The sequence below is a fragment of the Lolium perenne genome, chromosome 3, assembly GCF_019359855.2.
Source record: "Lolium perenne isolate Kyuss_39 chromosome 3, Kyuss_2.0, whole genome shotgun sequence".
Taxonomy (NCBI): Eukaryota; Viridiplantae; Streptophyta; class Magnoliopsida; order Poales; family Poaceae; genus Lolium; species Lolium perenne.
Window position 1 is genome coordinate 328,671,874 of NC_067246.2, and position 18,439 is coordinate 328,690,312.

The window sequence follows — 18,439 nt, forward strand, 5'->3', positions numbered from 1 at the left end:
TGCTATTTTTCATGGCTTTTGCGAGAGTATTGTAGAGGTATTCATGGATGATTTTTCTGTCTATGGGAATTCTTTTGATAATTGTTTGCGGAACCTTGATAAAGTTTTGCAGAGATGTGAAGAAACTAACCTTGTTCTTAATTGGGAGAAATGCCACTTTATGGTTAATGAAGGAATTGTATTGGGACATAAAATTTCCGAGAGAGGTATTGAAGTTGATAGAGCTAAAGTTGAAGCAATTGAGAAGATGCCCTATCCTAGGGATGTTAAAGGTATTCGTAGTGTTCTTGGTCATGCTGGGTTTTATAGGAGGTTTATTAAAGACTTCTCTAAGATTTCAAAGCCTCTTACTAATCTTCTTAAAAAAGATGTACCTTTTGTTTTTGATGATGATTGTAAGGAAGCTTTTGAAACTCTAAAGAAAGCCTTAACAACTGCTCCTATAGTTGAACCTCCTGATTGGAACTTACCATTTGAAATTATGTGTGATGCTAGTGATTTTGCTGTAGGCGTTGTTCTTGGACAGCGAGTAAATAAAAAATTGAATGTTATTCATTATGCTAGTAAAACTCTTGATGCTGCTCAAAGAAATTATGCTACTACTGAAAAAGAATTGTTAGCTGTAGTCTTTGCTTGTGATAAATTTAGATCTTATATTGTTGATTCAAAAGTTACGATTCATACTGATCATGCTGCAATTAGATACCTTATGACAAAGAAAGATGCTAAGCCGAGGCTTATTAGATGGGTACTTCTTTTGCAAGAATTTGATTTACATATTGTAGATAGGAAAGGTGCTGATAATCCCGTTGCTGATAATTTGTCTAGATTGGAAAATATTGCTCATAATCCTGTTCCTGTCAATGATAGTTTTCCAAATGAACAATTGACTGTAATAAAGGTGAGCTCGCGAGACAGTCCTTGGTATGCTGATTATGCTAATTTTATTGTCTCCAAGTACTTGTCTCCGACCTTTTCAGCTCAGCAAAGGAGGAAATTCTTTTATGACTTGAGGCATTATTTTTGGGATGACCCACACTTATATAAAGAAGGAGTGGATGGTATTCTGCGAAGATGTGTTCCCGAATATGAACAACAGGAGATATTGAGTAAATGTCATGGAAGTGCTTATGGAGGACATCACGTCGGAGATAGAACTGCGCAAAAGGTTCTACAATCAGGTTTTTATTGGCCAACTCTCTTCAAAGATGCAAGGAAGTTTATTTTATCTTGTGATGAATGCCAAAGGGTTGGTAATATCTCCAGACGCAATGAAATGCCTATGAATTATACTCTTGTTATTGAACCGTTCGACTGTTGGGGATTTGACTTCATGGGACCTTTTCCCTCTTCAGAAGGTAACACTCATATACTTGTTGCTGCTGATTATGTTACTAAATGGGTGGAAGCTATACCCACAAAAAGTGCTGATGGTGAGACTTCTTTAAGAATGCTTTTAGATATTATTTTTCCTAGATTTGGAGTTCCTAGATATATTATGACTGATGGAGGTTCTCATTTTATTCATGGTGGTTTTAGAAAAACTCTTGCTAAATATGGCATTAATCATAGAATTGCTTCCGCTTATCATCCTCAAACTAGTGGGCAAGTAGAATTATCAAATAGAGAGATTAAATCTATCTTGCAAAAGACTGTTAATAAAACTAGAAAGAATTGGGCTAGTAAATTGAAGGAAGCACTATGGGCTTATAGAACTGCTTATAAAAATCCCATGGGAATGTCACCTTATAAAATGGTCTATGGAAAAGCTTGTCATTTACCTTTAGAACTAGAGCACAAAGCTTATTGGGCCGTTAGAGAATTAAATAAAGATCCTAAACTAGCTGGTAATAAGAGGTTGCTGCAATTGAGTTCTCTAGATGAATGGAGAAGTGAAGCTTATGAAAATGCTAAACTCTTTAAAGAGAAAGTTAAAAAATGGCATGATAGAAGGATTATCAAAAGGGAATTTAATATTGGGGATAAAGTCCTATTGTATCGGTCTCGTCTCAGATTCTTTGCAGGGAAATTGCTCTCGAAGTGGGAAGGACCATATGTTATTGAAGAGGTGTATCGATCAGGAGCAATTAAAATTAGCTCTCTCCAAGGCAATGCCACACAAGTGGTGAATGGACAAAGACTCAAGCATTATATCTCAGGTGATTCTTACAATGTAGATGTTGATGTTATTCGAGTGGAAACACCGGAGGCTTTCATCGAAGGACAAATTGACAGTCCGCCAGAAATCGACTTTGAATAGGTAACAGTACTGGTAATAAAAAGTTCGCAATTTACTTTCTGAACAATGTTTTTGCTGTTTTTGGAAAATATGAAAAATTACGAGATCGAAACGAAGTGGAGGAGACGCACGAGGAGGCGCCCCCATAGGCCAGCGCGGGCCCTACCCTGGCCGCGCCACCCTATGAGGAGGCTGCCTCGTCGCCCCTCTCCGACTCTGGTTCGACCTGGTACTTTCCTTATGTTGTAAAAATTTATTCTATATAATCCTCCGGATCCCTGGAGGTCCGTATATCGTTTTCTCGACGTGTTTTATTTCGAGCTGTTTCTGCCAGGATCTGTTTTCAATCTAGAAGCACCATGGTTTCCAACAACAAGGGCAAGGAGCTTTCGGATGAAGATATTTAAGATCCCGAGTGGAAAGAGGTGGACGAGAGCGTCAAGGAAGAAGATGAAGAAGGAGTGGAGGAAGACTCGCGTGCACACCCACGTGCTACTATCGCAAGCATCAGGGTGGTGGAGAACCCTTTCAGTGCCAAGAGGGGCGCAAGAATTCGCACCGGAGGAAAGGTTCCACGTCACTACCTAGCTCCAAAGACATCCTCTCCAGGCACTTACAATTCCTTCCGCAATCTAATTTACAATAGTCAAATTGAAAGGACTCCCAAGGCAGCATTGCCTAGCAATTGGGATATAGATCGTTCTAACACTGCAGGAAGGATGAAGCCTGAAACTGAAGAGTGGGGAGGTAACTCCAAGAGTTGGGACTCGCCGTCGGACATACTTCTCAACCGCGTCGAGCACAATTCGGAGATGATCCGCAACCTCATGTACAAAATTGATGAGCTTCAGGAGCTTGTTGAGAAGCTTGTCGAGAATTCGTCACCACCACCGCCAAAGGAGTAATTCATCATCGGTATTGGCATCCCCTTGGTTTGTTCCAAGCTTGGGGGAGTGCCGCGGTATCACATTATCACTATCTTTTACTTTTTGCTATCAAGTAGTGTCATATCATGAGTAGGGAAGTTATTATATAAGATGGGTTGCAGTTTGGAAGTATCTCTCCTTTAGTTAGTCGTCTATGTATCCCTTGGTGTGAGTTATCGTTATGGAATATTAATGAGAGGTCTTATCATTTACACATTGCACATCTTATTTTAGTTTGCAATCTCTATTATATGATTTATCTAGTCATTAGTATTGGTATCACTTTGGGAGCATTGAATAAATCTATTTGGTTTTGGCAAACTTAGCATTGGTCAATAGCAACAACACTTTGAGGTTTAATTAGAAAAGAGAAATACATGTAGTTGTTTCATTGTCTTTCTTTCTTGTTAGCTCCTTAGCTTATTATTCTGAAGTTAAAATGGTTTGTGTTTACAAGGAAGATGCATGATTGTTTCTATCACATGTATATGTGTTTGTTTCCCTCGACTCTTATGCTTGCTAATTAACCTTGCTAGCCAAAGACCTGTACTGAGAGGGAATACTTCTCGTGCATCCAAACCTTAACCCAAAACCTATGCCATTTGTGTCCACCATAACTACCTACTACATGGTATTTCCTGCCATTCCTAGTAAATACTTCGTGTGATACCTTTAAAACAATTCAAAATTTATTGCCTCTTATTTGTGTCAATGTTTTATAGCTCATGAGGAAGTATGTGGTGTTTTATCTTTCAATCTTGTTGGGCAACTTTCACCAATGGACTAGTGGCTTCATCCACTTATCCAATAATTTTGCAAAAAGAGCTGGCAATGGGATTCCCAGTCCCAAATTAATTAATCTAAATAGACACTCCTCCATGGTATGTGATTGATGGACGGTACCCGAAGGATTCGGTTAGCCATGGCTTGTGTAAGCAAAGGTTGGGAGGAGTGTCATCATAATAAAACTAAAATAAAAAAGGCACTCCTTCATGGTATGAGATTGTTGGCAGGCACCCGAGGATTCGGTTAGCCATGGTTTGTGAAAGAAAGGTTGGAAGGAGTGCCACACAAAATAAAAATAAAATGGGAGCCGCTCTTTGAAGGTTGTCTGGCAAGGGGGTTAGAGTACCCGCTACCAGTCGTTGACAACAACAAACACCTCTCAAGATGTTACTTTCATTCTCTTTATATGATTTCAAAACTGAAAAAGCTCTAGCACATGATTTAATCCCTGCTTCCCTCTGCGAAGGGCCTGTCTTTTACTTTATGTTGAGTCAGTAAACCTATTTCCCCTGCATATTAAGCAAGCATTTGAGTTGTTGTGATCAAACCATTATACTGTGATTTACTACATCATGTCTTTTATTTTTCCTTGTTTATGTATAAGTTTTTATCTGAATGAATATAGCTTTGCAAGTTATCAATGATCATGAGGAGACTATTATGATTGAGTATGCAAGTTGTGCCATATAAACTTTAACATGAGAACGCTGCTCAATGAGATAAGTATAATCTGTTAATTGTTCTCTGACCAAGAACGAAGTTTGCCATCACCAACTATGATTTCTTATGCACCTTTATTTGTGATTACCTTATACTTGTTTCAAGTTGAGTTATATGAGGAAGTTGTTTACTAGAATATCTTGTGTGAATGAATATGATGCTTCTTGTCCATATTTTATTGATCGACTCTTCACTCCATAAACATGTGGTCCTGTTTACAGGATTCCGGTTTCGCTTGGGGACAAGCGAAGTCTAAGCTTGGGGGGAGTTGATACGTCCAATTTGCATCACTATTTTATATCATAATTTGCTGTTATTCATTGATATATTTCATATTTGGAGATGATACTTATGTTATTTCATCTATTTTGCATGATTCATGATTATTGGAGGATCGAGCACCGGAGCCAGGATTCTGCTGGAAAAAACACCGTCAGAATGCAATATTTCGGAAGATCAACAGCTGACGGAAATTATATGAAAAGTCCTATTTTTCCAGATGACGAAGGGAGCCAGAAGGGGGAGAAGAGGGGACCCGAGGTGGGCCCACCCCATAGGCCGGCGCGGCCCAAGGCCTGGCCGCGCCGCCCTGTGAGGAGGGGGCCCACAGCCCCCTCTCGCCTCCTTTTCTTCGCGTATGCCTTCGTCCCGATAACCTAAGCTCCAGAGGGTACCTCACGAAGAGTTACAGCCGCCTCTGCGAGGCGGAGAACACCAGAGAGAAAAGAGCTCTCCGGCAGGCTGAGATCCGCCGGGGAAATTCCCTCCCGGAGGGGGAAATCGACGCCATCGTCACCGTCATCGAGCTGGACATCATCTCCATCATCATCATCATCATCTTCATCATCATCACCGCCGTCTCCACCGCTGCACATCGTCACCGCTGTAGCAATTTGGGTTTGATCTTGATTGTTTGATAGGGGAAACTCTCCCGGTGTTGACTTCTACTTGTTATTAATGCTATTGAGTGAAACCGTTGAACCAAGGTTTATGTTCAGATTGTTACCCATCATCATATCACCTCTGATCATGTTCCATATGATGTCTCGTGAGTAGTTCGTTTAGTTCTTGAGGACATGGGTGAAGTCTAAATGTTAGTAGTGAAGTATGGTTGAGTAATATTCAATGTTATGATATTGAAGTTGTGGTGTTATTCTTCTAGTGGTGTCGTGTGAACGTCGACTACACGACACTTCACCTTTATGGGCCTAGGGGAATGCATCTTGTACTCGTTTGCCAATTGCGGGGTTGCCGGAGTGACAGAAACCTGAGCCCCCGTTGGTATATCGATGCAGGAGGGATAGCAGGATCTCAGAGTTTAAGGCTGTGGTTAGATTTATCTTAATTACTTTCTTGTAGTTGTGGATGCTTGCAAGGGGTATAATCACAAGTATGTATTAGTCCTAGGAAGGACGGTACATTAGCATAGGTTCACCCACACAACACTTATCAAAACAATGAAGATTAATTAGCCGTATGTAGCGAAAGCACTAGACTAAAATCCCGTGTGTCCTCAGGAACGTTTGGTCATTATAAGTAAACCAACCGGCTTGTCCTTTGTGCTAAAAAGGATTGGGCCACTCGCTGCAATTGTTACTCTCGCACTTTACTTACTCGTACTTTATTCATCTGTTACATCAAAACCCCCTGAATACTTGTCTGTGAGCATTTACAGTGAATGCTTCATCGAAACTGCTTGTCAACACCTTCTGCTCCTCGTTGGGATCGACATTCTTACTTATCGAAGATACTACGATACACCCCCTATACTTGTGGGTCATCAAGTATCAACTTGGCCAGAGCCTCTACTAGCAACGGAGAGCATGCAAGATCATAAACAACACATATATGATAGATCAATAATCAACTTGACATAGTATTCCATATTCATCGGATCCCAACAAACACAACATGTAGCATTACAATAAGATGATCTTGATCATGATAGGCAGCTCACAAGATCTAAACATGATAGCACAAGAGGAGAAGACAACCATCTAGCTACTGCTATGGATCCATAGTCCAAGGATGAACTACTCACGCATCAATCCGGAGGTGGGCATGGTGGTGTAGAGCCCTCCGGTGATGATTCCCCTCTCCGGCAGGGTGCCGGAGGTGATCTCCAGAATCCCCCGAGATGTGATTGACGGCGACGGGGCCCACCCCATAGGGCGGCGCCCCCCCCCCCTTGGCCGTGCCGCCAGGTGGGGTGGCCACCTCGTGGCCTCACTCCGTCTCTCCTTCGGTCTTCTGGAAAGCTCCGTGGAAAATAAGACCCTCGGCTTTTGTTTCGTCCAATTCCGAGAATATTTCCTGTGTAGGATTTCTGAAACCAAAAACAGCAGAAAACATGAACTGGCGCTTCGGCATCTTGTTAATAGGTTAGTGCCGGAAAATGCATCAAAATGATATAAAGTGTATATAAAACATGTGAGTATTGTCATAAAACTAGAATGGAACATAAGAAATTATAGATACATTTTGCCATTGTTAGAGGACCGGCTAGATTTTGGGACCAAGAATGCCTTTGGTATATCATGACCGCGTGTGTCATCATGCATAACATGATTATAGAGGATGATCGCGGGAAAGATGTCGATCATACCCACTACGACTTGATGAGGGTTCCTGTGCAAGTGAGGAGATCCGCACATAGGATTGCTCGGTTCATTGCCTCATACCATGACATTCGGTGCAACGATACACACGATGAGCTTCAAAAAGATCTCATGGAAGAATAATGGAATTGGAATGGACAACAGTAATTGCATACTTGTTGTATTTGTTTGAAAACTATGTGTTGTATTGTCTCAAAACTATGTTGTATTGTTGTATATTGGATGTGTTGTATTTGTTTTGAACAATGTATTGTATTTAGATGGTACATTTTATTTGTGAATTTTATATGGTTGTTTGATCTTGTTCGATGCGTAGTTGTGTTTGTTTGCCGTTTGCGCCGCGCCGCACTTTGCAAAATAGAGCCTCCGGCGGATTTGCTTTTTTTGCGCGCCAACGCGCGCTGCAAAATGGAGCATCCAGCGGGAAAAAATCGCTCCATCGGGCGTCAACGGTTTACAGCGCGCCTGTTGGAAATGCTCTAATCACTAGCATTAGAGCATCTCCAGTCGCGTCCCCCAAAGCGTCCCCCAAAGGGATTTGGGGCGCGCCGGACAAAAAAAGCGTTCCAGCCGCGTCCCCCAAAGCCCATTTTTGTCCGGCGCGGCCCCATACGGTGTCCGGCGCCCCGAGCCCGTCCCCGTCCCACAGGGGACGCTCCGGGGACGCCGGACACAACGAAAAGCGAGGCGGGCTCCCACATGTCGGCGACTATTTGTATAAACCGTTGTTTCGCGCCTCTTTTCTCGTCGCTCCTTCCTTCCCGCGCCTCCCACCCCACCGCCGCCGCTGGATTTCCCGGCCGTTTGGGCGTCTGATCTGTGCTGCGAGTCAGCACCGTTGTCGCGGCTGGGGCTCCCGCCGGTCGTGCCGCCGCTGCCGCGTCGCCAGCGCCTCCCAGAACGCGCCGTCAAATCCGCCCCACCTCCGCGCACAGAAGGTGCTCGACGACTTGCCAGGTAGGCGCGATTGGTCGCTGTTTGTTGCCAAGAATCATGTTAGGTCACATGTTGGTCCCTATGAGTGTCAAGGCCCTCTCGCGGAGGTTGATCATGAGTTGCCTGCAGATTTTGCTGATTTTCTCGCCATGCACGCAGAGATCCGTGACAGCAATGTGCATGAGCAACTTCAAGCTGATCTCGTTGAGCATTTGTGGAGGATCAAAGGAAATACCGTGGCACCTTGATGTATCATCTAGCCCTTTTTATTATATTTGATTACTTGTTTTATTGTTTGTTGTAATTTAATTTGAAAACAATCCTCGAAAACATTTTTTTTCATATGCTACATTTGATATAAATGGTTTATGTGTTAAAAAAATTATTTTAAATGTTTGGGGGCGGCGTTTGGGGGACGCGGCTGGGGAGCGACGTCCCCCAAACGCGGCACGAACAAAACACGTCCCCCAAACGCTCAATCCGGCGCGGTTTGGGGGACGCTTTGGGGGACGCGACTGGAGATGCTCTTAGCGGCTTATTTGGAAAGTGCCGCCATGAAAAGTGCCGGCAATGCCGGTACGTGAGGTAGTGGTTGGCGGCGGACGGCAGGCTGCTGGCCCAGCCCTAGCTAAGACACCGCTGAGTACTTTCCGACGACGAACAATGACGAAGCTTCGCTTGCCGGCGAGAGAGGCACGCACATACCGGCCAAGATACACACCAAGCAGCTAGATAGCCTTGATCGATCTTTATGATTGAGCTAGCTAGTACTATTCCACCTAACCTTGCGCAACAAAATAGAGAGCACGATGTGCTCGTCGCCTCGAGGCTCGGAGCAAGACTTTCTCCTGCTTGAGAGCGGGCAGCACCTCAGCGGCGTAGAACCTTAAGGCGGCGACGGGCAGGCGGCCTCTAAGGCGCTTACCGAGCACCCAGTGCAGGTCGCCCCGGAGCAGTAGTCCATGAGGAAGCGGTAAATACAACGTCAGGACCTTATGGCGCCCGGACTCAATCGCTGGCGTCGGTTACGGCTGGAGATTCGCGCGCAGCGTTTTTGCGAGAAAGGCCTTGGACTTTTTCGAAATCAAGAGATAGTCCCTGCCGCCAGGACTATAAATTCCCCAAATCGGGTTGAAACCCTAAATCCCCCACCGAATCAGCCCCTGTGGCTCTGCCGCCGCACTCCTTCGCGCCGTCGTCGCCAACCGCCACTACCGCCGGCCGCCACTGCCCTCTGCCGCTCTCCGCCACGAGTTCCGGCGGGGAGGAGCCGAGCATCTTCCCGCAGGCGCTACGCGTGGGCCGCCTGCTGGACGCGGGAGATCAGGCCGCCTCCTCGTCGCCGAGCGGCACGGCGCCGCCGCCAACTCCCCGCACCCTTCTCCGACTGGAGAAGGCCACCGCCGTGGCCAGACACGGACGAGGCCCAGTGGCTCTCTCCGGCGAGATCCACATAGATTTAGGTCTTTTTTAGTGTTCTTTCTTTTTTTATTAGGATTTTTGTTAGGATCTCGTGGATCTTTGTATGAAATAAATGGATCCAGTGTTGTTTTTGAATGGATCTTCTGTCAATTTTTCCATGGATACTTTCTTCACTGTGTTGGATATTCATACGAAATCCATTTTTCTTATGAAGATCTGTGAAGAACTATACAAAGATTCGTGTGGATCTTGTATTAATATATGTATCCAATGGTTCCTTTTTTATTTTCTATGGATTTCTTGTTGTGGTGAAATGTTACTTGTACATGGATCTGTGGATACACACTGCATTTTTGTGGATCCATTTGTTCACTGTTAAATATCCATCTTCAATTTTTGAAGAACTTCAGATGACATCAATGGATACATATTGGAATTTATAAAGTACTTTATAAACAACAAGGACTGCTAGATATTGATCTGGTAGAACCTGAGGTCTTTTTTGCAAAAACGAGTTACTAATCTTTAAGGCAATGGACCGTGGAAGATAGGGTCCGGGCGCCATAAGGTCCTGGCCAAATGCGCACCCATGAGGAAGCACGCGTAACGTCCGGCGCGCGCAGAGGGTAGGTAGGAAGCGGTGGGCGAGCGAGGAGAGGGACGTGGGACTCAGCGAGGAAATGGAAGACATGGAAGGGTCATTCTCGCGGAGCTCGATGACCTTCAGCGCAAGCCTGGAGGCCGGGGGTCAGGACTTGATGCGGCAGAAGAATATCCCCGCTACGTGGTCGTGGCTGAGCTCGCGGATTAGGTGTAGGCGAGAGAGGCGGAGGACGCCGCTGTTGAGGGTCGTAGCGCGAGCGGCAGCAAAGGTCAGACCAGCACGCGGAAGACTGAGTGCAGCACCAGCAAGAGAGAGAGAGAGGTGAACGGTGAGACTGATGGCAGGGAGATTAAGCTCCACGCGCGTAGGTGGTGGAGGCGAAGGAGAGGTCAATCACAGCCGACACCCCTTAATTATACGTTAATTATACGGGTTTTGTACAGGGCTAAGTATACCCATTTAGACTTTAAAAAAATCATCATAACCTTTATTACGAAGGGGTATCGAGCGAGCTCAGCCGTTTTTGTGTTTAAGTTTATATGAGTTTAGGAGGAGGGGTTGTACCGGAGCAAATGCCTTTGTATGTGTCCATCTGGATTGATGAATGACTGGTTGTACCTAATTTGCTTGAATTATGGTGATAGTTTAGATACTCCCTATAGTAGATACATGCATATTTTTGCAAAGGTTATACATCCTTTCGTGGACCGTATTTACTCGGCTATGAGAGAGTCAATGTGTCGTTGCACACGTTGGTAGCCGAACACGCATGTGAGCAGACAAGAGAGAAAGAAATCGACAACTAGGGTTTCATCTCTTCTATTTTCAAGACCTAGAGGTGTGGAGAAGTGTTCCCGTTTCTTATTTTAGATTTTCCTGTGTCGTTTTCAAGATGGCGATCTGGTGGTGACATCCTGAAGTACTACCCGTCCTATCCTAGCTCTGGTAGTTGCTGCTCTGAACTTAGCGTGAAGACTTTCGTTTGTACAGGATAACAACCTATAGTATGACAAGTTTGTAGTGCTCCAGCGATGGAAGGTCGAGGACGACGAGCCTTCGGCTTGCACCAGTGTTTGTAGTCGTCACTAGATGATTCAAGGACCTATTTGTAATTTTGAATACTTCCGGGACTTGCCAGGATTGTTGATGATCAAAGACCACAGAAAAAGGTCTCTCGAATGAGTTCACATTTTATTATGGATATACATCATGTTAGTGTATGCAAGCCTATATATGGACATATGTGTCCTCCAAATAAAGATAATTTCTTCTTGTGGGAAAACATAATAACTATTTTTTTTCATCTTAAACATGCACATTAATTGTTAATTCACCAATTGCTAATGTATTGGGGTTCGCTTTCTTTATTAGGACATATATGGTCATGACTTTTCATCAAGTTTTACACTGATGTCTACTCCCTTACTTCTATGCTAACCAACATCTTGGGTTTGATTTTACTTTTGATTTAATATACTTTCTAAAAAATAGCCTTTCGCCTAATTTATAAAAAAAACACAAAAAATAAAACGAATTTGGTGGATAACAAACACAAACATGCCCAACTGGAACAAAAAGGGAGCAATACAACTCCTCTCGTGCGAAGAGCTCTAATGGAATCTATATCTCCTTCTAGATCTACTACATATAGAGGGAGATCGTGAAGGTGTTGGTCATCATCAATTCGGTTACCAACCTCATTGTTGTGGTCGCACGATGATGCAGTGTGGCACTACACCGGAATGCATGGATACGTACCTCGGAGTCATCATCTACTTGGGGGCTCGATCATGGGGTTCTTCGTGAGGATAAATCTCTCTCAATTGAGAAGTATTACCTAGCTGCGGGAATCAGATGACTTCATCAACAATATCATAAACTCCGATACAGTGACGTGATCGTTTACTTGTCAAGGGTGTATCCTCGGTACTGATATTTGTTTACCTCGTGCATAGTAAAAAATATTTTTGCGTAGCACATTCCCCAATAGGGTGGGCCTTCATGATGGGGATGTGAGAAGTCCAATTCCTAACGACCTATGGCTCCAAGATGAGCCGAAGTTGTCTGGTCATCAGCGATGGCCTGATGAGGTTGTGGGAATTCTATAGCCGCTCATCCGATGGAAGAGAGGCGACCGACCTCGTCATCGTTACCCTGCTGGAGTTCAGGGACCAACCGAGTCGCCCAAACCAGGATAGTTGGCCTTGACTGCCCCTCCCACTTGGGAAACCTAGGCTGGCTACCATCTCTCGCCGGCCGGTGGGTTCCCGTTTCTTATATTCTTTTGCGTCTTCTTTTGGGTGGGGATGCGGCGGCGACATCCCGAAGTCAGAATTAGGCCCCCTCCTATCCTTCCTCCGCAGGTGCACCTAGCGTCGGTGGAGGGCCCGTTAAGTTGTGTGTCCAGCGAGATGCTGGTATCCGGTAAGTTTTTGGTGTTTGCTTATGCGGTTTCAAGTTTGCCTCTTCCGATCTATGATTCTTATTATTTGTGGTGGTTGCTGCTTTGGTTCCTTTGTCCTTTGGGGCCTGACCACGACAACTTTCCCATGTGTACAACAAGCTCTACTTTGACAATCTTTGCACGACTCCGGTGATGGAGGGACAAGGACGGCGGTGTGCCTTTAGCACGCACCAATGTTCGTTGTCGCCGCTGGGCGGTCCAACGACCTATTTGCATATCTTTATTACCATTTGGGACTATATCTATCTCACTCTTTATAGACAAAGCGGCAACGCAAAATCGCAAAAGAAAAGACCGTGCGAGCCGTGGAACAAAGTCGTGCGGCCTGTGAGTAAATGACATAAAGCTTTGGGGAGCGCGTACTCTCCTGAGACGTGATCATTACTCGATGGTAGCACACATGTACTTAGGCATAGCATAGAGCCAGATTCGTGCGCACGTGTATCATATGCGAGAACAGTTCTCCCGTGTGAATGGGTCCCACAACATGATCTCATAGTGTGGTCCTTTTTATAGGCACAACCTGGAGAGGTAATGTCCATCCGCGCCATGCACCACGCGATGGGTTAAGAGGGCCTCGTGCGGGTGCCAATATGCTCTCAGCGAGTGTGAATCCGCCCTACGTTGACCGGACAGGGGCCCGAGCATGGGCAGGGGTGTAAGGGTATTTTACCCTTAACCATTATTTTGGTTAACAATGACACCGGTGCTATTGTGTGAACTAATAGTATCTATAAGTATGTACACAGGTTTTTTGTCCACATATGGGAATGCAAGGCGGCAAGAAAGGTCTTGTAGTCGGACACAAGGATGTGAGGTGAAGAGAGACCCCCCAATTGTTGTTCTCAACTAATGATGGTGTGTTGACCGTTTGTCTCTAAACAAGTGCTTGCCAAAGCCACATATACACATAATTTGCACACCAAAAATGCTGAGAGGAAGAAGTGTCGAGAAGACGAAGACATTCTGAAGCTCCAGAAAAAGTCGGTAGCCTGCCCGATACACTGGGTACTGCTACCGGACTGACAGGAGAAGCCGAAGCCAGGACATTCCGGCAGCCAGCCCGGTACATCGGGTGCTGCTACCGGAAATTTCGGTAGCCAGCCCGATACACCGGGTGTTGCTACCGTACTGGCAGAACAAGCCGAAGCAAAGGGAACCCGGCTGCCAGCCCGGTCCACCGGGTGCTGCTACCGGGCAGTCCGGTACGTGGCCCGGTACTACCGGGTCAGCTACCGGGTGGCTCGAGTGTGAAGTGAAAAAAAGCTAGAAACGGCTACTTTTCCAGGACGTCTATATAAGCCCCTTCTTCCAGCTTGAAGGGGTAAGGAAACCAGTGCAAAAGCTCAAGACATTTCTCTCTCTCTCATACTCCATTGTTGAGCTCCAAATCCTTCAGATCTCCCTCCTCCTCCACCCAATCTCAAATCCCTCCGGGGAAAAGATAGAGGAGGCCTTGATCTGCCATTCCACCAAGCAAAATCTTGTTCCCTTGTATTCATTAAGAGACTTGCTCTCTAGGGTTCCTTGAAAACCCTCGGTGGGCAAGAGAGGTCCGGAAGCATCTGGACTGTGGATTTGCTCCTGACAAGATTGTGAAGGTTTGGAGGCTGCCTCAATGTCTACCACAAGTGAGTGAGCTATTCCTTCGTGGGATAGGCTCCGGAGAATAGGGTGAGCCTTCGTGATATTGGGGAATCCTTCGTGGGACCTCCACCCCTCCAAACGTGACGTACCTTCTTGCAAAGGAAGGGAACACAGGAATAAACCATCGTTTCCGCATGCTATCGGTTATCTCTAACCGAAATCCTTACTTGTGATATAACTGCCTGTGAGAGCCTTCGTGCTTGAGTTACTTGTATCATCATATAGGGTGCCTCACTTAGTTTGCATTAGGCTCACCTTTATATTCCGCAACGCCTAATATTGCAAAAAAAGAATTAAAATTTGTAGAAACCTATTCACCCCCCTCTAGGTTTACCATCTCTGAACTTTCAAGGGGCCCGTGAGCAGGGACTCCAGGTAGGACACAAGAGCGTGAGGAAGTCTCCCAGGGGAGAATCTCAACATATAGGACGCGTGGTGGAATTGTAGCTTGGAGAAGGGGGTTCTATCCCGTTGGCTCCACTTGTCCTCTGTGATGACTGTCGGGCAACGCGCTACTTTCAGGACACTAACGCATTACGTAGTGAGATCGCCTACTCCTCTCGAGGTCTATACCTTTCCTAGTGGTGAGCAGAGCCCTCGTCCCATCAATAACCGTCTCACCCGAGACTTGAATTCCTATTCAGAGACAAGCTGATAAGGGGTGGCCCGATCTTCTCAGTAAGCAACGGTGGTGATGATGATCACGGGGTGATAGCAGCGGAGGAACACGACGATGTAGTGGATGATAACTTGTATGACGCAACGAGATCTCTCGATTGGTCCCTGTCGCCAATGCAACAGCTCTCAACCCTGCAAGATATTCGCAACTCCACACACTTGCGCACGTAGCCGCCGACCACGAAGCGGTAAGTTGCAATCGTCTAATTCCCAATGGAACAGCAGATCACACAAGACTTTATCAGGATCTACACAATATCAAGCAATATGGTGTAGGGAATTCAATAGTTTTGCAGAGCAAACAACTAAGAACTAGGGTTTATCTTAAACGTGGTCTAAAGCAGCTAGGGGGGCGTCCTGGACACTTATATAGGCGTCTGGGACAAGTTCTGGTCGAAAAGATACAAAGAAAACCGACCCAGAATAGATCTGGTCGAGACAGACTCGGACGCGTCCGGTCTGGGATCCGGTCGACCGGGCTGTGGACCGGGTGGGCCGGTCGGTGGTCCGGTCAACCGGGCGGAAACCGGAAACTTCGCAACTTTCCGGTTTTTTGCCCGGTACGATAAATCTCATCCGGTTGGCGGCCGGTTGCCGCCCGGTCGACCGGGCCAGGGACCGGGCGGTCCGGTCTGGAGGCCGGTCTGACCGGGTTCTGGACTGGCCTGGACGTCGTCTTCTCCTCTCGCGCATGCCTCCCGCTCCTCCCTCGCGCGTTCATGAGATATCTTCATGTCCAGCTCCATGTCCATCTTCACGGCCATCTTGACGTCCGTCTTCATGTCCAGCTGCTCCTCTCCTCGTGCGATGCTCGTCTCCTCTTGATACCTGATGATACATAAGTAATAGGACTTAGGCAGTATAAAGTTCTCATCAATTAAAGTACCGTTTAGAAACAAGTTCACCTGTTGTTTAAGTAGCTTCGCACGAGCCCTTGTAATTGGTCCAATCCGAACTTCATTGGACTTGAGCTTCACAGCAGGTTCATCTTCAGCTTGCAATGACGGAGGTAGTAGTGAGGTAGGGATGTCCTCATCATCTCCCCCCCTTCAAAAGGCGTCGACCCCGACGCTCCAAGGTCTTCTCCGTCATATGGTGTCAAATCAGCCACATTGAAAGAATTACTGACACCAAACTCATCAACTGGAAGATCTATCGAGTATGCATTATCATTGATCTTGGCAAGCACTTTGTAAGGACCAGCACCACGAGGCTTCAACTTGGACTTCCGTAGCTTCGGGAACCTATCCTTGCGAAAATGTACCCAGACCATATTACCAGGCTTGAACAACATCTCCTTACGCTTCTTGTTCATCCTTGCAGCATTGTTCTTGCCTTTCTTCTCTATCAACTCTTTAGTCTTCACATGGATCTTTCGCACAAAATCTGCCCTCTTGGATGCCTCCATATTAACTCTCTCATGTATGGGCAAAGGCAACAAGTCAAGTGGAGTAATGGGTATGAAACCATACACCACCTCAAAAGGACACAGCTCCGTGGTAGAGTGTACTGCCCTGTTGTAAGCAAACTCCACATGCAGCAAACACTCTTCCCATTCCTTCAGGTTCTTCTTGATCATGGATGATACGTCTCCGACGTATCGATAATTTCTTATGTTCCATGCCACATTATTGATGTTATCTACATGTTTTATGCACACTTTATGTCATATTCGTGCATTTTCTGGAACTAACCTATTAACAAGATGCCGAAGTGCCGATTCTTTGTTTCTGCTGTTTTTGGTTTCAGAAATCCTAGTAAGGAAATATTCTCGGAATTGGACGAAATCAAAGCCCAGGGGCCTATTTTTCCACGAAGCTTCCAGAAGTCCGAAGGAGAGACGAAGAGGGGCGACGAGGGGGCCACACCCTAGGGCGGCGCGGCCCCCCCCTTGGCCGCGCGGCCCTGTGGTGTGGGGCCCCCGTGCCGCCTCTTGACCTGCCCTTCCGCCTACAAATAGCCTCCGTGATGAAACCCCCAGTACCGAGAGCCACGATACGGAAAACCTTCCAGAGACGCCGCCGCCGCCGATCCCATCTCGGGGGATCCAGGAGATCGCCTCCGGCACCCTGCCGGAGAGGGGAATCATCTCCCGGAGGACTCTACGCCGCCATGGTCGCCTCCGGTGTGATGTGTGAGTAGTCTACCCCTGGACTATGGGTCCATAGCAGTAGCTAGATGGTTGTCTTCTCCCCATTGTGCTATCATTGTCGGATCTTGTGAGCTGCCTAACATGATCAAGATCATCTATCTGTAATTCTATATGTTGCGTTTGTTGGGATCCGATGAATAGAGAATACTTGTTATGTTGATTATCAAAGTTATGCTTATGTGTTGTTTATGATCTTGCATGCTTTCCGTTACTAGTAGATGCTCTGGCCAAGTAGATGCTTGTAACTCCAAGAGGGAGTACTTATGCTCGATAGTGGGTTCATGCCTGCATTGACACACAGGACGATGTGAGAAAGTTCTAAGGTTGTGTTGTCTTGTTGCCACGAGGGATAAAACATTGATGCTATGTCTAAGGATGTAGTTGTTGATTACATTACGCACCATACTTAATGCAATTGTCTGTTGCTTTGCAACTTAATACTGGAGGGGGTTCGGATGATAACCTGAAGGTGGACTTTTTAGGCATAGATGCAGTTGGATGGCGGTCTATGTACTTTGTCATAATGCCCGATTAAATCTCACTATACTCATCATGATATGTATGTGCATTGTCATGCTCTCTTTATTTGTCAATTGCCCAACTGTAATTTGTTCACCCAACATGCTGTTTGTCTTATGGGAGAGACACCTCTAGTGAACTGTGGACCCCGGTCCAATTCTCTTTACTGAAATACAATCTACTGCAATACTTGTTCTACTGTTTTCTGCAAACAATCATCTTCCACACAATACGGTTAATCCTTTGTTACAACAAGCCGGTGAGATTGACAACCTCACTGTTTCGTTGGGGCAAAGTACTTTGGTTGTGTTGTGCAGGTTCCACGTTGGCGCCGGAATCCCTGGTGTTGCGCCGCACTACATCCCGCCGCCATCAACCTTCAACGTGCTTCTTGGCTCCTCCTGGTTCGATAAACCTTGGTTTCTTTCTGAGGGAAAACTTGCTGCTGTGCGCATCATACCTTCCTCTTGGGGTTGCCCAACGAACGTGTAAAATACACGCCATCAAGCATATTTTCTGGCGCCGTTGCCGGGGATCTGAAGAAAAGTTACACCACAGAGAATTGCCTCCCACGGCAACAGCATATTTTCTGGCGCCGTTGCCGGGGAGATCAAGACACGCTGCAAGGGGAGTCTCCACTTCTCAATCTCTTTACTTTGTTTTTGTCTTGCTTAGTTTTATTTACTACTTTGTTTGCTGCACTAAATCAAAATACAAAAAAATTAGTT